The following is a 26621-nucleotide window of genomic DNA, read 5'->3' on the forward strand; positions in this document are numbered from 1 at the left end:
GGTTTTAAACCTTTTTCTTTCCTGGCAGCACAATCGCTATCTTTCACTGAAAGAGTTATCAGCAAAGTTGGCTATGCTTTTGTGTTTAGTGTCCTGTTGCCGGGTTTCTGATGTGCGTGCCTTGGATATCTCTGCACGGATATTTTCCCCTGAAGGGGTTACGTTTACTGTGGGACATCGTACGAAGTCCGCTACAAGATCCATCTTGTGTCCGGCCTTTGTGGACGTCCCCAAACTCTGTGTGGTGCAGTGTTTGAAGACGTACGAAGACGTGACGGTGGAATTTCGCCCCCCGGGCGAGAGGCAACTTTTAATTGCTCTTCGAAAACCGCACAAGGCGGTGTCTTCCCCCACTATCGCCCGTTGGGTGCGGTGGGTGCTCCAAGAAGCTAGCATTGATACTAAACAATTTGGAGCTCATTCTGCTAGAGGTGCCATGGCCTCGAAAGCTTTCTCCTTAGGAGCACGTTTGGAGGACCTGATGCGTGCGGCGGACTGGTCCTCGGACTCCACTTTCAAGCGGTTTTATTTTAAGCCTGTGGTGGATATTGCAAGTTTGGTGGTTAATCAGCTTTGAACAAGCATAATCTGAAGCCTCCGGTCCTGACATAGAATCGAAATTTGCCTAGCATAGTAACGGTAAGTTTCAATTCTATTAAGGACACGGAGGCGAGGATTATCCCACCCATGCTTCCTGCGGAGATTCCTCCCCGTATGGGTGTAAGTTATCAGTTTATCATTAAATGAGATCATTAAGACTTGTTGTGATGACGAGTGTTGTTCTTAAAGGTTTGGTCTTTTTCCTCTGGCGGAATGGCAACGCTCACGCTGTTGTGTTTTTCCTGCTAGGCAATGATGGTGCAAAGCAAGAGGAAGAGACCACAAGATGGACGTCCTACCTTAAGGATAATGGACACTGTAGAAGGACTATGTACATGGACTGATGGAATATGGAGTTCCCTGAATGTGTTCTGATTTTTTCTGTTGATCTAATTAACTCGATGTTGGGTATTATGTGATATATTTTTTCATGTTTATTGCTTTGCTGGCTGCTCTGCGGTGACTTTTGAATAAACAGCTGAGAGAGAAAAGCATAATCCTCGCCTCCATGTCCTTAATAGAATTGAAACCCACCGTTACTATGCTAGGCAAATTTCGATTCCCCAATCTAGCTCACTACTATTCCTGAAAAGTAAATTTAACTGTACTTACCAGTAGCTTGAATTTCCTTCCATAGGATATCATTGCCTGCTATATAAAATATATATATACATTTAAAAAATATTAAATAAAAGAAAAAACATTACAATTTCAATATTTTTAAAAACATTTTTTTCAATTTATATTAAAAATGTGTAATGTAATTTAAAAAATAAAATATCTAAAAATAAATAGTTTAAAATAATGTAGTGTTTGAGGCATGTGGGCTGCTGAATTCATATCTGTGCATAGATCGCCCCCTAGTGTTGGGTCCGGATGATTGCACATTGTTGTCCTGGAAGAGTCTTCAAAGTATCACGAGATAGGTGGCTCCTCCCCTGGACTACAGTGCGCATGGGCATCGACTCCATCCTCAGATTGTTTTTTTCCGCCATTGGGTTCGGATGTCTTTAATTCCCTCTTGTCGGAATCGATAAAAAACTTTCTTGAGACCAAAAGGTCTTTAGTCTATACGTCGGTATTGTCTTGCGTTCGGCATTACTTCTTCTAGCTCGGCTCCGAGCCGGATTCTGTACTCCCGCGTGCTCTCGGCGCGAAAGGCCCAGTCGACGCTCCTGACCTATCGACCGTCCATCATGGACCGAAGTCCATTCAAGAGATGTCCGGTCTGTTACTCGAAGTACCCCCACATCGACGTCCACCCGGTGTGCAACAAGTGTCTGTCGCCAGACCACGATGAGGACAAGTGTATGGCTTGTTCCCGCTTCAGGTCTAAGAAGACGCTTAAGCTTCGACGAGCTGCGCGCCTGGGGGCCCAGCAATCTGCTCCAGCGCCTGTGGACATCTTCGATGCAGGGGATGTCGAGGACGAATCTATCCAGGACGTTTCTGAATCAAACCCCGCGTCGGACGTCGAAGAGGACTACGACGCGGATGCTGAGGTGTTCGAGGGCGAAGAAGTCGCCGACGAGGTAGGAGACGACGACGGAGCCCTCGGGCCATGGAGGATAGCTCGGATGAGGAGCTTCCTCAAACTGACTCTGGGGCCGTGCCGATTTATAAGGCCCAGGTCGAGGGATCGCCTTCGGGCCTTACCCAAGATCTCGCTATGGGTTCCACGGCCCCGCCTTCGGGCCCGGCCACGGACATTGTTGCCGAGCCACTCCCTGGCAAAACGACACCGAAGGTGAAACCTACGGTCTCGACGCCAGATACTGCGCAGGTGCCAGCATCGAAACCGAAAGTGCGCATCGCTTTAGTCGGCTCCAAGGCTTCGGAGGTTTCGGCGCCGTAGAGGCCGAAGGTGGCTGTCGAGCCGAAAACTCAGGTCAAGGGCGTCGAGACGAAGTCTGCTGCGCCGAAGGCTAAAGTGAAGGTGGTCGAGACAGGCGCGTCGGCGCCGAAGACGATCGACACCGGCAAAAGCCTTGTCGACCCGAAGAAGGCTGTCGGCGAACCGAAGAAGACTCTCTGTGACCCGAAGAAGCGACTCAATGACCCGAAGGTCCTCACGACCCCGCGTCCGCACGACAAGGCCAAGGGCGCTGCGCCCCGAGAGTCGACTCCGAAAGTGGCCTCGAAGGATTCCATTGAACCGGCGCGCCCATCCGCCGCGTTCACCAAGAAGGTGACGGACTCCCTGCAGCGCATCCGTGAGGGCACCGCGTCAGTCGATCCGAAGGACCCTCCGCCTGCGAAACCTGTGGAGAAACCACTTAAGGCATCCACGCCGATCCACTTCACGTTGCCGCCTAAGACGGCGCCGAAGGCTTTCGCTCCTAAGGCAGTGGCCGGCGAGCCCTAAAAGGTCTCCTCGGCGCTGAAGGCATCATCGGTGGTTCACGGCCCACGACCTCGACGACCTTCGGGGGATGAGCGTCAGGAACACTTCATCGACGCCGAAACGGTCAGGCTTTCCCTCCTGAAGCGGAAAATCACCCCAGAACCCCAACTGGAGTCTTACAAGATCCCTCTCAAGAAAAAGAAGGACTCTGCTTGCTCTCCCGTCTTGGTGGAACCCCTTTCCCCACAGACTCATGATGTGTCGCCCACTTACTCAGATGTGGACGCTGGTGAGGGAGATGATGAGGATGAATACAGTTATCCAGTCTGTACAGACCCTGAGGATACCAATGAACCCTGGGCATCTGGTGGTGACCCTGGGGATCCTCAATCAGGACAAGACCCTCAACTTTATTCTGCTAAGACTTCACCTACAGAAGACTCTGCTGCTTTCAATGCCCTCATTGAACGGGCTGCTAACAATCACAACGTTCAGCTACATGCTGACCCTGTGGATGTGGATTTCCTCTTTGACACCTTTTCAGTATCAGAAAAAACTGTTAAAACTCTGCCTATGCTGAAAGGTGTTTTAAAGCATGCTGCTGAGATCTTTAAAGAACCTACCAGGGCAAGGGTGATAAACCCTAGTATTGACAAGAAATACAAGTCGGCGCCTACTGATCCTACCTACATTAAAGGACAGTTGCCTCTGGACTCCCTTGTCATCTTGAATGCCCGGAAGAGGGCTAATTCTCAGACTACGGGTGATGCTCCTCCCCCAGACATAGAATCCAAGGTCTTTGAGGCTTCGGGGAAGAGGGTGGCAGCACAGGCAGCCAACATCTGGCGCATTTCTAACACACAGGCGCTTCTGGCGCGCTATGACAGGGCACACTACGATACACTAGAGACCCTGTTGCAACACCTGCCTGATCAATACAAGGAAGGGGCTGAGATGCTGATTCAGGAAGGGAAGCTAATCTCTAACGCTTCCATTAAGTGCGCTCTGGACACAGCTGACACCGCTGCCAGAGCTATAAACACCAGTGTTATGCTTCGGCGACATGCCTGGCTGAGAATCTCTGGATTTAAGCCAGAAATCCAAACCACCATCCTGAACCAAACGGTTAACCCAGATCACCTGTTTGGCCCAGAGGTTGACACCACCCTAGAAAAATAAAGGACACTGACACTGCAAAATCCATGGGTGCCTTACAGTCCCAGCAGTTTCGGGGTGGGTCCTTTCGTCGCTCCAGCACTAGAGGCGTCTCCAGGGGCCAGCTCTCCCAGTCCACGCAATACTACAAGGGCAACACTCAGACTGCTTACACCAACAAGAGTTGAGGTGGATATCGTGGCTACAGCGCCAACGGCAGAGGGTGTGGAAACAACAGCTCCAGATCCTCTGCCACCAGCAAACAGTGACGCCTTGTCACTTCCCCCCGACCACACAACACCGGTCGGGGGGAGACTCCAGCAGTTTCTGCCCATCTGGAAGTCCATCACCACGGACAGGTGGGTCAGAAAACTTATCCAATATGGTTATTGTCTGGAGTTAACATCCACTCCACCCAACATGCCCCCAAGACACAGTCCTATGTCGGACAAGCACTTGCACTTATTGCAGCAGGAGGTCACCGTCATGCTGCAAAAAGGAGCAATAGAGCTCGTGCCAGTGCAGGAAAGAGGCACAGGGGTCTACTCCCTGTACTTCTTAATACCAAAAAAGGACGGGTCCCTCAGGCCCATCCTGGACCTCAGGCCACTCAACTACTTCATCCTGTCGGAGCACTTCCATATGCTGACCCTGCAGCAAGTGCTCCCGTTGCTCAGGCAGGGGGATTTTCTCGCAACTTTAGACCTAAAAGATGCGTACTTTCACATTCCACTGCACCCTTCACACAGGAAATACCTCTGTTTCACCATATAAAACCAGCACTACCAGTTCAAGGTTTTGCCTTTCGGTGTCACCACAGCACCCAGGGTGTTCACAAAGTGCCTGGCGACAGTGGCGGCGCATCTCAGAAGACGGAACATCCACGTCTACCCTTATCTGGACGACTGGCTCATCCAAGCGAAGTCAGCCCAGCAGTGTGCCGCCCACATGTCCCACACCATTCACCTCCTGCACGATCTGGGATTCTCACTGAATTACCCGAAATCCCACCTCCAGCCCGCCCGCGTACGGCAGTATCTGGGCGCAACCATAAACACTCTGGCGGCCACAGCACAGCCAAATTCAGTGAGGGTCAGCAGCATTCAATCGCTGATACAGAAATTCACACCTCAACACTCGCTTCCAGCAAGAGTGTTCATGCAGTTGATAGTCATGATGGCCCCCTGCATTTCCATAGTCCCGCACGCGAGGCTACATATGCGTCCGCTTCAGGAGTGCTTAGCACGTCAGTGGACTCAGGCTCACGGGCAGTTGAAAGACCTAGTGTTGGTGAGCGGTCGGGCATACAACTCTCTGCATTGGTGGAATCCACGAAACCTTTGCAGGGGCCGACCGTTCCAAGAGCCTGTGCCAGAGATCATCCTGACAACGGACGCCTCTCTCCAGGGATGGGGAGCTCATGTCCTCCACTACACGGTGCAGTGACTATGGACGCAACAGCAACGGAAGATGCACATCAATGTTCTCGAACTGATGGCAATCTTCATGGCACTCAAAGCCTTCAAAGTACATCTGTGCAACAAGGTTGTGTTGATCCGGACGGACAACATGACAGCCATGTACTACATTCAGAAGCAGGGAGGAACACACTCTCCGCAGCTGTCTCACCTGGCTCAGAGCATGTGGAAGTGGGCCATTCAGAGAAACATCTTCCTCATGGCGGAACACCTCCTGGGCAAAGACAATCAGATGGCGGACCTGCTCAGCAGGCACAGCCACCAAATGCACGAGTGGGAGATACATCCATCAGTACTCCAACCGTACTTCCAAAGGTGGGGTCATCCAGAGATAGACCTGTTCGCCACAAGGGAGAACGCAAAATGCCAAAGCTTCGCCGCCAGGTTCCCACACCCACAATCGCAGGGCAATGCGATATGGATGAACTGGTCAGGCAAATTTGCGTACGCTTTTCCCCCAGCACCTATGATACCGCTGGTGGCACGCAAGCTCAGGCAGCACTCGATGACTCTCATCCTGGTTGCTCCAACGTGGGCTCGCCAACCATGGTACACCACGTTTCTGGAACTGTCTGTGGTACCGCATCAGAGGCTACGTCTCACACCCAGCCTTCTGACGCAGAGCCATGGTGACATTCAGCATCCAGATCCGCAACAGCTCAACCTGGCAATTTGGCTCCTGAAGTCTTAGAGTTTGGCTACCTGCACTTACCTTCTGACTGTATGGACATCATTCGGGAGGCGAGGAAGCCCACCACCAGAGCATGTTATGCGGCAAAATGGAAGCGGTTTGTCATTTATTGTGCAGACCACAACATTAACCCGCTAGATGCGTCTATTCAGAATATCATTTGTTACCTTTTCCATCTGTACAAATGTAATCTGGCCTATGCTTCCATTCGCATACATCTGACCGCAATGGCCGCTTATCTCCAGAACAGGCAGCACCTCTCCCTTTTCAGGGTGCCTGCCATTAAGGCCTTTCTGGAGGGACTCAAACGAGTCATTCCTCTGCGGACTCCACCAGCTCCGGAGTGGAACCTCAATGTGGTCCTCACCCGGCTGATGGGTCCTCCCTTTGAACCACTGCATTCCTGCGAGATTCAATTCTTGACATGGAAAGTGGCTTTCCTCATAGCGATTACATCACTGCGACGAGTTAGTGAGCTCCAAGCACTAACTATCCAAGAGCCATTTATTCAAATTCATTCTAACAGGGTGGTGCTTCGCACTAACCCTAAATTCCTTCCTAAGGTAGTGTCTCAATTCCATATTAACCAAACAATTGAATTGCCTGTTTTCTTCAAAATCCTGAGTCATTGGCGGAGCGGATGCTCCACACCCTTGACGTCAAAAGGGCCCTGATGTATTACATCGATAGGACCAAGGATTTTAGGAAGACTAAGCAACTCTTTGTCACCTTTGCACCACACCACAAAGGTAACCCTATTTCCAAGGCTGGTATTGCTAGGTGGATCGTTAAATGTATCCAGATCTGCTATCTGAAAGCAAAACGTACTCTCACCATTCCACCAAGGGCCCACTCCACCAGAAAGTTGGGGGCCTCTATGGCATTCCTTGGAAACATTACTTTGGAAGACATATGTAGGGCAGCCACATGGTCTACCACACACACATTTACAAAGCATTATTGTGTTGATGTGCACTCCAAACAGCAGGCAGCTGTAGGGCAGGCTGTTCTCAAAACACTTTTCCAAACTGCTGCAGCTGGTACGGGCGGCCGCCGTTAATGGAGGGACTGCTATGTATTCTATGCACAGATATGAATTCAGCAGCCCACATGCCTCGAACCGAATATGCTACTTACCAGTATGCATCTGTTCTTGGTATGTAGGGCTGCTGACATTCATATCGCCCGCCCTCCTCCCCGGCGCCTGTAGCAGCTGCAGAATTCACATATACTTCTAGCATGGTCATCATTCACTAAGTTTCACTCCATCTTGACCACAATGGCTAAAAACAATCTGAGGATGGAGTCGATGCCCATGCGCACTGTAGTCCAGGGGAGGAGCAACCTATCTCGTGATACTTCGAAGACTCTTCCAGAACAACAATGTGCAATCATCCGGACACAACACTAGGCGGCGAGCTATGCCCAGATATGAATGTCAGCAGCCCTACATGCCAAGAACAGATGCATACTGGTAAGTAGCATATTCGAAATCAGTATAAAAAAATATAACAATTAATACATTTATAAATTATCATTTACAATACCTTTGAAATTCACTGAAAAAAACATAGGTTTCAGCCACGTTATAATTAAAAATTAGCATTTAAAAAACATTAGAAATTAACTGAAAAAACAATAGGTTTCAGCCATGTTATAGTTAAAAATTAGCATTTAAAAAACCTTAGAAAATCAATGAAAAAAACATAGGTTTCACACATGTTATAGTTAGCTGGACATTTCACTCATACAAAACCATTGAAATTCCCCCGTTATAGTTAATTCAGCTAAGTATAACTCACGTGCCCGCAATGCACTGCTGATGACGTCACATATTACATCACTCATGACATGGTCAGTGACATCACTCACGACATCACTCATGACATCTCAAATAACATCACTGATGACATCATCCTTGTGAAAAAGTGGCAGACCTCCTCTCAGGGTGATATAACCCTAGATACACACATTCAAAAATAGAAACTAACATTTTCAAATAAATGGAGATACCAATTCCAGTTAGAACAGCCTATTCAGTAAATCCAAAATCTACATACACATCCAGTCATTCACTAACAGTTCTACATAGGCACTCATACATGTACTCACTCATCATATGTACTCATACACCTATACATCTGATTACACACGGACACTCATCTATAGAGTTACTCACACACAAACTCACACATGCAAATAAACTATCAAACATCCATTTACTTACATATACAGCTATACACCCACTACTACACTTACTTCTACAGAATCGTACACATACTTATTCTCTTAAACAACCACTTATAGAAACACATACTTATTTATACAGGAACTCTTACAATCTCTCGCTCTCACATATACTCACTTATATACATCAATACTCACACATACTATTTTAACATATATGTAGTTACTCATAAAGATACTATTGAGACAGTGATTCACTCACTAACACACCCATACACACACTCATCCACCCATACAGTCCTGCACACATGCTGTCTTCAAAACACATACAAACAGTGAGTCACCCATTCATGCATCTATGCGGTAAGAAATACCCCCATCAAACCATACCGGCACTCATACTGATACTCTAAAAACCAACTAATAACCCATATCAACACTCATGTAGCTAGTTACCAACCCATGCAGCCACTTTTACACAAAGTGAGACACTGAGATATATATTTACATATTTAAACATTACTCGCTAATATATGTATTCACTAAGATACACTTAATAAGTCAGTTATACAATCATTTTTACAAAAAAACATCCATTTAGACACTTATTTACACATTCTTTCTTCCATCGACCTTTAGATATACATATATAAAACATATTTATTTTATTTTTCAGAAAGACACAGATTCACTGGATGATGTCATCAGTGATGTCATCAGTGATGTCATTTGAGATGTCATCAGTGATGTCATGAGTGATGTCACTGACCATGTCATGAGTGATGTAATATGTGACATCATCAGCAGCGCATTGCGGGCGCGGGAGTTATAGTTAGCTAAATTAACTATAACGGGGAATTTCAATGGTTTTGTATGAGTGAAATGTCCAGCTAACTATAACATGTTTGAAAACTATGGTTTTTTCAGTGAATTTCTAAGGTTTTTTTTTGTGTTATAATTTTTTATTAGCATTTCATAAATACGGTACAAGAAATATGTGATAACATTGCATATCTTAAAATATGTAATAGTAGAGAAAGAATAACGAATACAATTATAAATATAAAAGCAAATGTATCAAAATCCATAGAATAGCGGAAAAAAGGTTTTTTAAATGCTAATTCCTAACTATAACGTGTGTGAAACCTATGGTTTTTCAGTGAATCTATATATATATATATATATGTCATCCCAAAGTGCCCTGTAGCAGCGGGAGCGCACACTACGGGGCTCTTTACCATCCGGTTTTTCGCCTCATGCTGCTTGCCTTCTGACTGCCCTCAATTAAACAGCAAGCCGACGCGTTTCGAGGTTCTCCGCCTCTTCTTCCTGGGCTGAGACAAATGCACACTGAAAGCTCACCTCTTTTGCATTCCTTCTTTTATTTCTCATTTCCCAGCGAACATTTGGTCAGTTCATTCATCACAAAGCATTTTGGGAAAATGAGTTCCAACAGGTGAGTGAAGTTTTGTTATTCCCTTAAGTAGGTTCAGTAATCCGTTTGTCTTTAGTTATAAGCATTGTTTTTCTCCTTTAAGTAAGGAGGGCATACCAAAGGCAGGCTTTTGTTAGCATAAGAGCTCCGTGCTGAAAGACAGTGGAACCGTTCCACTGCCACGCCTTCCAACTTGAACAGGAATGGTACAGCTCCCCACGACCAGGACGGCCGCGTGTGAAATGTCATCCTAAAGTGCCCTGTAGCAGCGGGAGCGCACACTACGGGGCTCTTTACCATCCGGTTTTTCGCCTCATGCTGCTTGCCTTCTGACTGCCCTCAATTAAACAGCAAGCCGACGCGTTTCGAGGTTCTCCGCCTCTTCTTCCTGGGCTGAGACAAATGCACACTGAAAGCTCACCTCTTTTGCGGTATACAACGTTTACCACACATTTTTTGCCACGCACTACACTTACAACGCAGGCATTACAACGCATACCATTACAACGCATTGCGCTGGGGGGCGCTCTAGGATAGGGAATAAGTTTAATTTTATATCCAACACCTTCCCTAGTATCCACGGGGACTGGAGTTGGAATATAAAATTATACTTACCACTATCCAGCACCTCAAAGCGCTATGCGTTGTAACGGTATGCGTTGTAAATACCGCGTTGTAATGGTATGCGTGGTAATAGTATGCGTGGTAACGTCATACATCCCTCTTTTGCATTCCTTCTTTTATTTCTCATTTCCCAGCGAACATTTGGTCAGTTCATTCATCACAAAGCATTTTGGGAAAATGAGTTCCAACAGGTGAGTGAAGTTTTGTTATTCCCTTAAGTAGGTTCAGTAATCCGTTTGTCTTTAGTTATAAGCATTGTTTTTCTCCTTTAAGTAAGGTGGGCATACCAAAGGCAGGCTTTTGTTAGCATAAGAGCTCCGTGCTGAAAGACAGTGGAACCGTTCCACTGCCACGCCTTCCAACTTAACAGTAATGGTGCAGCTCCCCATGACCAGGACGGCCGCGTGTGAAATGTCATCCCAAAGTGCCCTGTGGCAGCGGGAGCGCACACTGCGGGGCTCTTTACCATCCGGTTTTTCGCCTCATGCTGCTTGCCTTCTGACTGCCCTCAATTAAACAGCAAGCTGACGCTTTTCGAGGTTCTCCGCCTCTTCTTCCTGGGCTGAGACAAATGCACACTGAAAGCTCACCTCTTTTGCATTCCTTCTTTTATTTCTCATTTCCCAGCGAACATTTGGTCAGTTCCTTCATCACAAAGCATTTTGGGAAAATGAGTTCCAACAGGTGAGTGAAGTTTTGTTATTCCCTTAAGTAGGTTCAGTAATCCGTTTGTCTTTAGTTATAAGCATTGTTTTTCTCCTTTAAGTAAGGTGGGCATACCAAAGGCAGGCTTTTGTTAGCATAAGAGCTCCGTGCTGAAAGACAGTGGAACCGTTCCACTGCCACGCCTTCCAACTTAACAGGAATGGTGCAGCTCCCCACGACCAGGACGGCCGCGTGTGAAATGTCATCCCAAAGTGCCCTGTAGCAGCGGGAGCGCACACTACGGGGCTCTTTACCATCCGGTTTTTCGCCTCATGCTGCTTGCCTTCTGACTGCCCTCAATTAAACAGCAATCCGACGTGTTTCGAGGTTCTCCGCCTCTTCTTCCTGGGCTGAGACAAATGCACACTGAGAGCTCACCTCTTTTGCATTCCTTCTTTTATTTCTCATTTCCCAGCGAACATTTGGTCAGTTCCTTCATCACAAAGCATTTTGGGAAAATGAGTTCCAACAGGTGAGTGAAGTTTTGTTATTCCCTTAAGTAGGTTCAGTAATCCGTTTGTCTTTAGTTATAAGCATTGTTTTTCTCCTTTAAGTAAGGTGGGCATACCAAAGGCAGGCTTTTGTTAGCATAAGAGCTCCGTGCTGAAAGACAGTGGAACCGTTCCACTGCCACGCCTTCCAACTTAACAGGAATGGTGCAGCTCCCCACGACCAGGACGGCCGCGTGTGAAATGTCATCCCAAAGTGCCCTGTAGCAGCGGGAGCGCACACTACGGGGCTCTTTACCATCCGTTTTTTCGCCTCATGCTGCTTGCCTTCTGACTGCCCTCAATTAAACAGCAAGCCGACGCGTTTCGAGGTTCTCCGCCTCTTCTTCCTGGGCTGAGACAAATGCACACTGAAAGCTCACCTCTTTTGCATTCCTTCTTTTATTTCTCATTTCCCAGCGAACATTTGGATTGTCGAAGTAAACTGAAGATTTAAATCATTTACATTCAGCTTGTTAACAAAATCAGTAGCACTATCCGTGGAACCCCTCCAGATAAAAAACAAATCATCGATATATCTGAGGTACAGAATCGCATGCTGTTCCATTAGTTGTCTGTGTTGTCCCATCAGGGTTTGCTCCTCCCACAGTCCCATGTGTAGACATGCGAAACTGGGGGAGAAGCAAGATCCCATGGCCACCCCCCTCAATTGCTGATAGGTCTGGCCCCCAAACATAAAGAAATGTTGTTGTAGGCATATGTTGAGCATCCCCATAAGGCAGTCTTTTGTTAGCATAAGAGCTCCGTGCTGAAAGACAGTGGAACCGTTCCACTGCCACGCCTTCCAAGAAGAGGCGGAGAACCTCGAAACGCGTCGGCTTGCTGTTTAATTGAGGGCAGTCAGAAGGCAAGCACCATGAGGCGAAAAACCGGATGGTAAAGAGCCCCGTAGTGTGCGCTCCCGCTGCTACAGGGCACTTTGGGATGACATTTCACACGCGGCCGTCCTGGTCGTGGGGAGCTGCACCATTCCTGTTAAGTTGGAAGGCGTGGCAGTGGAACGGTTCCACTGTCTTTCAGCACGGAGCTCTTATGCTAACAAAAGCCTGCCTTTGGTATGCCCACCTTACTTAAAGGAGAAAAACAATGCTTATAACTAAAGACAAACGGATTACTGAACCTACTTAAGGGAATAACAAAACTTCACTCACCTGTTGGAACTCATTTTCCCAAAATGCTTTGTGATGAATGAACTGACCAAATGTTCGCTGGGAAATGAGAAATAAAAGAAGGAATGCAAAAGAGGTGAGCTTTCAGTGTGCATTTGTCTCAGCCCAGGAAGAAGAGGCGGAGAACCTCGAAACGCGTCGGCTTGCTGTTTAATTGAGGGCAGTCAGAAGGCAAGCAGCATGAGGCGAAAAAACCGGATGGTAAAGAGCCCCGTAGTGTGCGCTCCCGCTGCTACAGGGCACTTTGGGATGACATATATATATATATATATATATATATATATATATATATATATATATATATATATATATATATATATATATATATATATATATATATATATATATATATATATATATATATATATATATATATACTGTATGTTTTTTGGATGTGTGCAACCTTCTATCACACTAACTTAAAGATCAACTTTGACATCTGAAATTATCCTCACTGAATTACTGTCACATTCCTTCTTCCGACGCAGAGTATCGACCACTTACAAACACACTAGAATAACTAAATGGTATTTTACTGTCTATTATTAAACTATTTATCTAAAACACTACCTGCCCAGGATCACATGACAAAAACATTAGAGCAGTGTTTTCAGGGTCTTACCAACAATCAATCCTCAAAAATAGACATGGATTCAGGGCCCCTAAGAGCAAGGCAGGGTCTGTAAAAATTATTCATTGGCGGTCTACAGAGTTAACAAGTATTCCTGGAGACAAAAAATATAAAATACTAAAGTGTAGTTAATGTTTCTTGAAGTTGGAGCTAAGGATGTTGTTATGCGTGGACAGCCCTGTGCTGTCAACTACACCTCACCAATTTCAACAACACACCTCTTAGACAAAAAGGCAAATACAGTGGTAAATAAAGATGAATAAGATCGTAGTCTAGAAATCTAGAGGCAGTATAATTTAATTTCACCCTTCGGCTGAATTTCATATTTTTCAAGACAACCAATATATTAAACAAAATTGGTTACATAAGCCAAAGCTTTGCTACAAGAGAAATAAGGGTCAGCCTGACCAACAACTGCAAAAAAGAAGATACAATTTGCTGCACAATACCTTCAATTTTGATATTGGCGATCTCTACTTTAAAACAACATGATTTCTATCAATGTACCTTAGGTAGACAATTCATAAAGGGCCATATGTATGTAGCCCTCAGTTTGCTATTCCCTAATTGCGAATCACAAGGATTTGCAATTAAAAAATAGCAAAATGCAATGTATGAAGGTGTATAGTACACCTTTTGTGATTCCTAAGGGGTCGCAAATGACCTAGCTCATGAATATTAATGAGGTAGTTCGCAATTTCCGACACCCTAGGAATCGCAAAAATCACAGGGATGGTGGCCTGCTGATATCAGCAGACCACCATGTCCGTGATTGCTTTTCAATACAGCAATCTTTTTTTTTGTAAAGCAGTCCGTTTTCCTTAAAGCAAAACGAGATGCTTTACAAAACGAAAAATGAAAAGTTTTCTTTTCATTTTTTAAGAGCCGGCAGTGGTCCGTGGGACCACTGCCTGCTCTTAGAAATAGTTTTACAAACATTCACAAAGGGGAAGGGGTCCCTTGGGGACCCATTACCATTTGCGAAAGGGTTAACACCTGCTTGAAGTAGGTGGTAAAATTCGGATGTTTTGCGACCGCAATTGCGGTCACAAAACATTCATACATACAGATGCGATTCGGTATTAGGAAGGGACCACCTTAACACGCCCCTTCCCTAATCCCTAATCGCAAACTCATTTTGAGATTCGGTAACAGGTTACCGAATCGCAAAATTGGGTTTCCTGCATCGGAAAATCAACTTTTGCGTTCGCAAATCTGCCCTTTTGCGAACGTAGAAATGCTTGCTACATCTATGTTCCTGCGAGCTTGTGCGAAGTAAGAACTCATATTGAAATCAACAATTTTGAACAATCCTATGTTGCAAAATTCTAAGCCTTGCGTAGTTGTAACTTCACAGGAAAAATAGTCAACATTATAATGATGTTACCTATTTTACGTATAACCCTAGGATAACTTATTCACAGATTTTCCACGGTGATGTAGAATACACGGGTTGTTAAATCAGTCCAGGATACTGGAAGTACTCTTTTCTGTTTCTTTGTAAACCTTATGTTACTTTTTTTTGTGTGGTTTTACAGAAATAGCCAATACGTCCCATCTAGAGGGCCGTGGTAACATTCAGTTCACCTGAAATTTGCAAAATGATTCCGCAATCAGCTGACACGCTTCCTATTTCTGGGATTGATGTGTTTCCAGCATTTCTGACTGTCTTCCACATGGTGGCGCTGTTGCGCCTATTAGACATGCGCATAGCAACAATCTTTTATTCGATTCATATTAAAAAAAAATGACTAATACCTGGCGCCTAAGCCATTTTCATTAGTTTGGGGTCCTGCAATCGTCTGAATTGTCACAATGGTAGGGTAGTGATGGTTAGAAGTTGTATTGGTGCAGTCCTTGGAAGCGCTGGTAGGCGGATTGCGTGGTGCAAGCTCCAATGACCTAAAGAGGGCTCTGGCACTTTTGTACAAATTAAGCACTACACTGTTTTACCTTACTAATACTTGTAGAGATTTTGTGAAAACCTTGTACTTGGGGTCTTTTCCACCAACAGAAGATGGATAAGCCTTATAATCATTCAACCAACTACATCATATTATTTAACAAATAAATTCAGATAGCAAGCAAACACAATATGGGCCTAAACTAGTAGCAAGAAACAGATTATTTTCAGTCCTCCGCATCGAATGGTTTTCAAAAAGTTTGCAGAAAGAGTCTTGAAAGATGTAGTAGGCACTCAATAGATTTTATACCTATTATGCGGAGGAGATTAAGAGCTGTGCGAATCCATCTAAAAGCATATTTTCGATAGTGAAAGAGCTGAAATCATCAACAGCCCTGACTGCTACTTTGATATCATCTGACAAGCAATGCAACGCTCTAGCCTCCTTTTTAGGTCTCGTCCTACGCAACGTGCATGTGTTGCATAGGAGGGGACCTAATGCCATGGGCAGAGCTTTTGCAGCAAAGAAGTGCACGTGTTGCATTGCTTGCAATGCAACACGTACACATCTTGGCGATTTCCTTTCGGGAGCGCGTGGCGGCGGTGCCATATCTTTGAACGCTCCTGAAAGGAAATCGCCCATGCCCCCTCCCCCTGCTGCCACTTTCACAAAGCTTCGCGGCCAATGTCTGCTGTGCTTGTTGGCGTTTGTTATCTGCATGTTATGCTTATTTAAATGTGATAACCATCACTATGCTGTACTTGCATTCTATATTATTACACCGTTAGTCTGCCTTATGTTTTCCTGCAGAAACCGTTTGTTTATCGGGAAATGCGTAACACCTCTTATAACAGTCAGAGCACAAATTATAGGTGAATGTTGACCGTCTGTGTCAGTCTGTGATGATTTAATCACATTTGCGTGTTTTTGGCCCACCCTGACTGCTTATTTTTGCTAGCCTTGCTTAGGCTTTTCATGAAGCATTCTCAGCGTGTGTTGGTGTCCACCCTGTTTATTAGGCCTCGCCCACCTTGCTCGCACTTTTCAGAAAGAATTTTTGGCGTTTGTTATCTGCATTGTACGCTTCCTCGACACTACTTTTTGAAGCCATTCCTTCAGTGTTCCTACATTTCAGGGACACGTTAGCTACTTTAGTAAATTTCAGTGCAAATTCGGGTCATTTTTTTAAATATTTGCACTTCTGTGGGATGTGTCGGGGAGTTAAACGCTCACTACTGAGGTATGTGGTGAACTGGAGTCAGAAGTTTGAATCACAACTCACTTTTTCAAAGTTTGTAAACTGAGTGCCATCGCAATGGGCAGTACAGACCCTTTTATTTACAGCACTGAGAAATAGCAGAGACTTGCTATATATTGGCCCGAGAGCATCAAAGTACTATAGCCGAGCATCAGTTACATTACACAAAGTTATGTCACGGGGAGATGAAGTGATGTGCCCAGGATCACATGATGTTGAGCCTAAACCGGTACTCGAACCTGGGGCCATATTATCAAGAAAGGGCGATACATTATCGCGGCTTTTATCTGCAGGAAACTGCCGCTAAAGCGGCGATAATGGGCTTGATAACATGCCCTTGTGAATTCCCATGGAAGCCCAGGTTAAAACCAGAACCTGGGCTTCTATGGGAATTCGCATGGGCATATTATCAAGCCCATTATCGCCGCTTTAGCGGCAGTTTCCTGCCGATAAAAGCGGTGATAATATAGCGTCCTTTCTTGCTAATATGGCCCCTGGTTCCCCAGTTCTAAAACCAGCAGGTCCGTCTCTTAGGCCACATCTGCTCAGTATTTACTTGAAACACTAAATTAATAAAAATGTAATTCTAAGATGCTTGGCAAGCCTCACAGGTCGGTTAACATCAGGGAGACTGTGCAGGCCTACCAAGCCTCTCTGGGGCCCACAAACATCCTCCTTCTGGAGGACACGACATGGCCACGCCCCATTGTTTACACTAGCAAGATAATTTTTCCCTTAGTGGAATTGATGAGTTCTATTCTATCGGAGACACCACAAAGTAGTTAATAGTGCTTAGAAGTCCCTTCTGTGACATTTAGCACAGAATAAATTCTCACTTGTTCATTCATATGCAAAGAAGAGACATTAATGTGGGTTGTTGTCTAAAGAGAATAACGTGGAACATGGTGACATTCTGACTGCCCACAATCCATGCTTAGACTCGGCTGAGTGGCATTGGGGCCCATGAGTGTGAGAGACTCACTGTGACATGTTTATAGGGTGTTAGAACCCACCCAGCTGAAAGAGCAAGGGTCATTTTTAGGTCTCGCCTAGCTATCCCGTTAGCAATGCTTTGCGAGATATTTAGTGGGGCTTCTGAAAGTGCTCTCAAAGTCTGCAGGCGGATCGGGTACAGTGAATGTGCGCCGGGCGCGCGCACCATTTGTCAGCCTGCAGTCTTTAGGAGCACTTTCGCGGCCGCTTTGATGTTCTCAGTGAGCCGCATGGCCACTGAGAACATCAAAGCAGCCGCAAAAGTGGTCACCATTTGCCATCCGAGCCGCGCTTATTGAATGAGCCACGTCTTTCGCCTTCCTATGCCTTGTTTTCATCCTCACTTGCTCTTGTGGAACTTCCATATAGCCTCCTAGTTTCTCTTCTTGCTCACTTGTCGCTATTTAACCCTTACTTCGATCCTTCCTTTCTATTCCCTCTGAACCTCCTTGTATGCCCATCTCCTGTACCTTTCTTTTCTTCAACATTTGCCACGTCTACTTTCCTCATCTCCCCACACATTTGCCTCCCTTTACTCCTGTTTCCTTAGCTCCTCGCTTCTCTCGCTTACTCCCACGTCTTTCTTTTCTTTCTACCCTCTCGCCCCCACTTCTCTTTGTGCTCATCTTTTCTCCACACATTTCTCTCACTTAATTCATCACTCATTCTCTCTTTGTTTCTGCTTACTGACTAAATCCAATCGCTTTACCTTTTCTTCTTGATTCCGCCCACACCTCTTCGCATACACATTTTCCCACTTTCCTCGTTACTTCACTCCCGTTCTACGTGCACCTCCCCTCTATCCACTTCTCTACTATTTCTTATCACCACATAATTACACTGCACTCAATGCAACATACACTCCAAATACCACTCAGTGCCACATAGTTACACGCCACATAACTACACTGCACTCAATGCAATAAACACTCCAAACAATACCACTCAGTGCCACATAATTACACGCCACACAATTACACTCTACTGAATACAACATACACTCTACACAATACCACTCAGTGCCACATAATTATATGGTACATAGTTACACTGCGCTCAACACAACATACACTCCAAATACCACTCAGTGCCACATAATTACACGCCACATAATTACACTGCACTCAATGCAACATACACTCCAAATACCACTCAGTGCCACATAATTACACGCCACATAATTATACTGCATTCAATGCAACATACACTCCAAATACCACTCAGTGCCACATAATTACACGCCACATAATTACCGCTGCACTCAATCCAACATGCACTCCAAATACCACTCAGTGCCACATAATCACACGCCACATGATTACACTGCACTCAATGCAACATACACTCCAAATACCACTTAGTGCCAGAAAATTACACGCCACATAATTACACTGCACTCAATGCAACAGACACTCCAAGTACCACTTAGTGCCACATAATAACCCACCACATAATTACACTTAACTGAATGCAATATAAACTCCACACAATACCAGTCAGTGCCACATAATTATATGCTACATAATTACTCTGCACTTAATGCAACATACACTCCAAATAAAACTCAGTTCCCCATATTTACACTCTACTGAATGCAACATACACTCCACACAATACCACTCAGTGCCACATAATTATATGCTACACAATTACACTGCACTGAATGCAAAATGCACTCCACACCATGACACAACTTCACTAAGCATAATTTCACAGAACACCACAGTTCAAGGACACACAATTCAACCCTTACACATTTCCAATACACACCACATAATTACACACTAAGGCCCAGATGTTGGTAAAATAGATTTACCGAATTTTAATTACCGAATTCTACCGAATCGGTAATTAAAAATCGGTGAATCTTAGGGGTGGATATGTAGGAACATCCAGATGTTCCTTTTACCGAATTGGTAAATATCTGTATTTACCGATTCGGTAAATACCGACCGGTAATGCCCCATTCATTCCTATGGGCTTTGAAGCCCGTAGGAATGAATAGGGCATTACCGGTCGGTATTTACCGAATCGGTAAATACCGATTTTGACAAGGGTGCAGGGGGTGTCACTTTGACACCCTCTAGCACCCCCAAAAAAGATTCGGGGCCATGTGGCAGGCATACCTGCCCTAAGGGCAGGTCTGCCTGTCATATGGCACAGGTGTGCATGCACACATGTGCATGCACACCGGAATCGGTATTTTACCATGAAGTTGGATTTCATGGTAAAATACCGATTCTGTAAGGCTTGTAGGACTCAGAAGAGTCCCACCTACATCTCATTGTTACCGAATCGGTAAAAATACCGATTCGGTATTTTACAGATTCGGTAAATTTACCGATTGGTAAATTTACCGATTCTGTAAAATATGTGGCCCTACATACCATTTTGTGAATCTCGGTCGGTAATGGCCGAAAATACCGATTTTCGGCCGTTACCGACCGACCTACATCCGGCCCTAAACAACATATTTCAACTCAAAAACTCCACAATCCACAACGTACCTCCAATCCACACCATATAGTGTCACCATCTGAGCACCAAACCTCATTCACCACCACCATTTTGCATCAGTGCACCACCTAAGCATCACGTCAGTCTGCCCTTGGAATCTGGCATCTGGTGATTCTCCCCTAGTGTCTGTCCGCTGCTTGTGTTCTATTTAAATTACTGTTTTCAAACATCCACTCCCCCGTTATTTATGTCCCACTCCCCCATAACAAAAAAGTTATAACAAACAAGCATGGGAACAAGCAGGAAGTAGTTGACAGCAGTGCAAACACAAAAAAGTAGAAGACAATTTTTATGTTAAATTCTTTTTCTAATCAGGTTTTTCAGTTGCATATAATGTTGCCTTTGTTTGTATAAAGGTAACAAAAATGCTTAACATTTTTTATTATAAGTTTTCAACATAATGCACAGCAGCCACAATGCTCTACAAAATAGCCAAAAGTTCTGGCTAAACACATAAGGTCCCAAAGGCGAGACCTATTGGCTATGCCAATGCTTGTTCTTGAGAAGGTAGAAAGGATCTATAAATCCTTCCCTCAGGTCGTGTCAGGTTATGACCCCATGTCTCGGCCTCCTACTTTGTACACTCTGACCACCCTACCTGCTATCTCCCAAGAGAAGCTGTCTATGCTATGCAGCAAAATCAAATCTGGTTCTCCAACTGATCCTCTTCAGCCGGCTTATTCGATGAAAATTTTACCTGTGCTCATCCCTCCGCTGAGTCATGTGATCAACCTATCCCTCTCCTCGGCTGCTGTTCCGAGCACCTGGAAAGATGCAAGGGTGCTCCCCCTGTTAAAAAAACCTAACCTGGATGCTGCTAAACCCGAGAATTTCCGTCCCATCTCCCTCCTGCCCTGAGTCTCTAAGATCTCCGAGGCCCACGTCAATACCATCTTGATGGGGTATCTGGAGGAAAACAACATACTGGACCCCTCTCAGAATGGTTTTTGTCCTGGGCACAGCACAGAATCTGCTCTTCTTGCTGTTACCGAGCATCTGAGATGGGCCCTGGATGAGGGTCGTACCTCAGCACTGATCGTGCTCGATCTCAGTGCCGCATTTGACACATTCTCCCACCAGATTCTGCCGAGGCGTCTGGAGGAGGTGGTTATAGTGGGCTCCGCCCTGGAATGGTTTGCTTCTTTTCTTGCTAAGAGGTCCTTCCTGGTCACCGCCCCTTCCTTTGTCTCCAGACTCTATGCCACCAAGCAGGGGCTGCCGCAGGGCTCAGCTCTGAGTCCTACCCTCTTTAACCTGTATGTTCAACCACTGGTGATGGTAGCAAAGAACAGAGGGCTTATGGTAGTATCGTATGCAGACGATACTGAGTTGGTAGTCACACTCACCGACGACATCACTCGGGACACCTGTAAGTTCCGGTGTGATCTTGAAGCTGTCGCGGAGTGAATGACTGCCAACTGTCTCCAGCTTAATGCAAGCAAGTCTGAGATACTGCTGGTGGGGAGATACTCGGGCTGTGGAGTGAGTTCTGGGGGCCTGCTTCGCTGGGGCTGGCACCTGCCCCTAAACAGGCGGTAAAAAACCTGGGGGTTTGGTTTGAGAACGCCCTTAGCTTCCGCACCCAAACCAAGAAGGTGGCTGGGACTTGTTTTGGGCTATTGCGAGTGCTCAAACCCCTGTTTGGTTTCTTTGATCCCCCAATCAGGCATGTTATCGTCCAGGCTCTGATTATGTCAAAACTAAAGAATGCCAGTTCCCTTTATTTGGGGGGCCAACCAGACCGAAATTGTCAGACTACAAAGGGTTCAGAATGCGGCGGCCCGAGCTCTCGTTGGCCTGCCTAGGAGGTGTACTACTTCTAATGCCATCTGTCGCCTCCATTGGCTGCCTGTGGCCAAGGGCATAGAATTCAAGGCCCTCTTCATTACGTTCAAAATCCTGATTTTATCATCTCATTGTATCCTGGCCAATCTGTATACCTTCTATTCCCCCTCCCGCCTACTTCGTTCTATGGGACAGAATCTTGTGGATGTCCCTAGGGTGAGGAGGGTCCCTGCTGGAGGGCACTCATTCCGTGTGTTGGCCTCAAAACTGTGGCACGCTCTCCCCTCTTCCATCCGCAGTATAAAGACCTTTCCGCCTTTTCGTAAAGCTGTCAAAACATTCCTTTTCCCTCCGTTGTAAGTTGCCTTCTGGCCACTAGCTGTGCTGTTTTCTGCTTTCAGCGCGGGACAACCCTTTGCTGTGGCAGCCGTGCGCTCTATAAGCCGTTATAACATAACATAATATGACATAACATAACATAACTCAGAGAACAGAGTCATGCATTCTGAATGTAACAACAGTTTGTCGCTACCTGGAATACTGCACTTAGATTAGAGTGTGATCATGGGGAGAGAAACTTAAGAGACATTATATTCTGGAGAACTTATAAGGCTGTTTCCCAAAAGTGTTTATGAGCAGGGAAAATAATACGACAGGAGTGATCTTTTGCATGATCTTAAATGCCTTTGTGTACTAGCCCCAAAGCATCCGACTCCTTATTAGTAACAAGCATTGGCAAAACCAACTGCTCTGACCTCTGCAATTGCTACTGGCTTTGTCAGTGTTGTACCCTAGCGTGGCTGCTGTTCAGCATGGCTGAAAATTAGTGGTGTAGAGGAGAGTGGCGTGGAGTGTCATAGAGTGGAATGGTGAAGAGTGGAGTAGAGTGTTGTAGAGTGGAGTGGCAGGGTGTGCTGTTGATTGGAGTGGCATAGTGTGGAGTTACAACAGTGGAATGGCGTAGAGTAGAGTGACTGGTGTAGATTGGTTTGGCATAGAGGGTTGCAGAATATAGTGGCACCGGATGCAGTGACATTGAGTGCAGTGGCATTGAATTCAGCGGTGAGCAATGCAGCGTCATTTAATGCAGTAGCGTAGATTAGAGTGGTGCATAGGAAAGTGGAGTAGCGCAGAGTGAAATGGCGCAAAGTAGAGTAGCGCAGAACAGAGTGACACAGAATAGAGTGGTGCAGAGTAGAGTGACGCAGAGTGCAGTAGCATAGAGTGCAGTGGCGTACAGTGGAGTGGCGTATAGTAGAGTGACTGGTGTAGATTGGTTTGGCATAGAGTGTTGCAGAATAAAGTGGCATAGAGTGCAGTGACATTGAGTGCAGTGGCACTGAATTCAGCGGCGAGCAATGCAGCGTCATTTAATGCAGTAGCGTAGATTAGAGTGGTGCATAGGAGAATGGAGTAGAGCAGAGTGAAATGGCACAAAGTAGAGTAGCGCAGAGCAGAGTGGCACAGAATAGAGTGGTGCAGAGTAGAGTGGCGCAGAGTAGAGTGGCACAGAGTGCAGTAGCATAGAGTGCAGTGGTGTACAGTGGAGTGGCGTAGAGTTGAGTGATGCAGAGGACAGTGGCACCATTTAGTGTCAAGTGGTAAAGAGTGCAGTGGCATTGAGTGATGCAGAGTAGGGAAGCACAGAGCGAAGCAGAGTATAGCATAGTGCCGTAGAGGGTAGCGGTGTAGAGTGTGGTAGCGTAGAGTGGAGTAGTACAGAATAGGAGACAGAGAATTTAGTGGCAGATAGTGCAGTGTTACAGAGAAGAATTTCAGAGTGCAGTGGTGTGGAGTGAAGTAGAGTGGCATAGAAAGCAGTGGCATAGATAACAGTGCAGTAACGTAGAGTGCAGTGATATAGAGTGTAGTTGTGTAGAGTGCATTGATGCAGAGTGCACTGGTTTAGAGTAGAGTGACATAGAGTGCAGTGGCATAGAGTGGAGTGGCACAAAGTGGAGAAGAGTGCAGTGGTGTAGGGTAGAGTGTTTCAGAGTAGAGTGAAGTGGCAAGGAGTGGAGTGGTGCAGGGTAGAGTGCAGTTGTGTAGAGTGGCATAGAGTGTAATTGCATAGAGTAAAGTGGTGTAAAATGCAGTGGCATAGAGTGCAGTGATGCAGAGTAGAGTAGAGTGGTGGGTAGTGAACTCCCATAGAGTGTTGGGGCATAGAGTTGAGTGTTACAGAGTAAAGTGCATTGCCACAGAGGGTATTGGCATGGAGTGCAGTGGCGTAGAGTGCAGTGTTGCAGAGTGGCTTAGAGTACAGTGGTGTAGAGTTGAGATATGCATAGTAGATTGGTGTACAGTGCAGTGGCAAAGAGTGCGGTGGTAAAGAGTAGAGTGGTGTTGAGGGACTGGAATTGATTTCTGGTTCCGTGAAGCATATAATCGTTGTTTAAGAATTAGGATGATGTATCTAGATTACTAACCGCAAGTACGCAAACACTAACATACACACGCATTGCAGTAATTTAGGGTTCTAACATACACTACATTGCACGTTTTACATTTTGCTTGACTTGACCGACGCCATTTTGTGGCCTCGCTCGAAGTCCTACATTAGCAGACCTTATTCAATTCTTTCACCGAAATCGTTCCCCTGAGAAATAGCCCAACTGTTGCAAAACTGCTGTCTCTGCTCGTTAGGCCTGTCAAGGTTATAGGTAGCAGGAGGAGGCCCGATAGGCACATTCCGGGAGGGGTGCGGGGATGACTCTCTCGGAGTTAGCAGAAGGGAGTCACCCGTACGACCTTGCTAATCTAGGATGAGCTAAACCAAGAGCGCTTTGTCTCCCATATATGGTCTTTCCTTCTGCACCAACCTGTACCAACTTGTATTTTTCCATCTTAGGCAACGGTTTCGAGAATGTAACAGTATATATGTGATGTTCTGACAATGTGCCAGCAGTCTTCGTGGCGGACCTCGTGGGGTTAGGTCGCAAGGAGCTCCTCTGGCAGAGTTTGTTTGTTATAATAAACGATTGAACCTTCTACACTGCCAACCGACTGATTATTGGTAATGGGAAAGGGATTGGTTGTAAGTGTAACTCTAATTGGGTGGTGGTAAATAATTTTCGGTACTTCAGTGTAGAGTAGAGAGGTGAAGGGTGCATTGGCGGTGAGTAGTGCAGGGCAGAGTAGAAAGGCATTTCGTGAAGTGACATGGAGTGCAGTGACATAAAGTGGAGTGCTGCAGGGTATAGTAGTGTGGTGTAAAGTGGAGTGCAGCAGAGTAGAGTGCAGTGGTGTGGAGGGCAGTGGTGCAGAGTGTAGAGTGTAGTAGCATAGAGTGCAGTGGTGCAGAGTGGAGTACAGTGCAGTGGCGTGGTGCAGAACCCAAATAAAAGTGATAACTATTCACTAAATGCTTAATTTGTGAATGAAAGAGTGATGGTTCCTGAAGCTCCGCTCAGACACCGGCAACCCTTGAAATTAAACGTCTAAAGATTAGTAGTATTTAATCCATTACCAGACACTCCCTGCACTGTTTTCTGCCACGTACAGGGTTCTGCTTTCTGTTTGTGATGGTTTTGTTGTCTTTTTCTTCCTCCGTATTTCAAATCAGTGTGTTTCTTCCACTCCTGCGTACGGTAAATATTTGATAGGGGAAAAATAAGTGCCAGTTCCCCCAAAATAAGTGCCAGTGCCCCCCACCAGCAACCACTGGCTCAAAACTAGTTTTTGTGCCTAATGTATTGCCCAGACAGATATTAGGCCACAATAACAGACAAAAGTTCTCCTTGCAATAGCCCAGAGACCAGGGTGCTGGTTGCCTGAGATTCAATTGGTGATTCAACCACTGTTGTAATTCCATGCGCAGAATTTCAATTATCATCTGAACTCCTTTCTAGCTTTATGCAATTTATGGCTGCAATAAACGAAATAGCTGTGGGATCCCCTGGAAAGATTACACAGCAGAACCAGAAGGCTCTTCCCATCATCTGACTTTCTAAAGTAAATTATAGCACTTCCTGTCAAATATACTAATAAGGTGGAGTCTTCGAAAAAAATGGTAAACTACTGATATGGGCCTGTAATAGAGAAAAAGAAGCCCAGGAATGCCTCCAAGATCAGATGGACTCTTACAAAGTAACAGTACACACAGTACACATTTCTGGAACTATATAGCCCTTCCATCAGGTACGGCCCATAAGATAAAATAAGCTACAACTGGAAAACACATAAAGCCACTTATATTTTCAGTTACATCTGCTACGGGGGGAGACTAGAATTTGTTTCCCATAAAAACACGTATTTGATCAGGGCTGCAGCATCTCCTCTATCCTCTCCTCTTCCTGGCTCCCGCCAGCATACAGGCTCCCCTAAGCCAATCACGACGCTGCTGTCATCAGCATGATAGCAGCGTTGTGATTGCTCTGACTGACCTGTTTGGCCACTCAGACAGTGCCTGGGATCCTTGGGATTGTTCTCCACCCAGCTGTGCAACTCAGCCAGATAGAGAAATGCTAAGTGTGCATGACAGTTTGGCCGGCTCACGACGGTCGGCCAAACTGTCCTATGCACTTATGGTGCACAAACTACTCCTCCTACCTGTGACCGCAGCCTGCCCCACCCTAGGATAGCCCCGTAGCCGGTACGAAAAATAAAATAAAACTAATGCTGTTATATTTTTCCT

Source organism: Lissotriton vulgaris, chromosome 11 (genome assembly GCF_964263255.1).
Source record: "Lissotriton vulgaris chromosome 11, aLisVul1.2, whole genome shotgun sequence".
Taxonomy (NCBI): domain Eukaryota; kingdom Metazoa; phylum Chordata; class Amphibia; order Caudata; family Salamandridae; genus Lissotriton; species Lissotriton vulgaris.